The sequence below is a fragment of the Poecilia formosa genome, unplaced genomic scaffold (assembly GCF_000485575.1).
Source record: "Poecilia formosa unplaced genomic scaffold, Poecilia_formosa-5.1.2 Scaffold89, whole genome shotgun sequence".
In the NCBI taxonomy this organism is placed as follows: domain Eukaryota; kingdom Metazoa; phylum Chordata; class Actinopteri; order Cyprinodontiformes; family Poeciliidae; genus Poecilia; species Poecilia formosa.
The window spans coordinates 143,283-143,687 of NW_006800028.1; positions in this window are offsets into that span (position 1 = coordinate 143,283).

Here is a 405-nt window from a genome sequence, read left to right on the forward strand (position 1 = left end):
ATATATATATATATATATATATATATATATATGTATGTATGTATGTACGCCAAGCACATTAGTTTTATGATCTCTGAAGGTTTTTCTTATTTTCTTACATTCTACCTACATTTAATCTTCATAGTGTCATTTAAGGTAAAACGGAGCCTGCATTGGCAACTGCATCATCCTGTCTTTCTGTGACCTGGTGTCTGTTTGGATAGTTTTAGATATCGAGACAGTAACAGAAATACTGCTCAGTAAATTTTATAATATTCAGAGCAAAGCTATTAATTTGTGAGGCAGAGGAACAATATTTTCTTTAAGTTTTGTTGGCACACTATCACCTATTGACACTAACATGTCCAGAAATGTTGCTTACCCATCTGCTTAAATGTATTAACTTATGCTCACTGTGCACTGTCA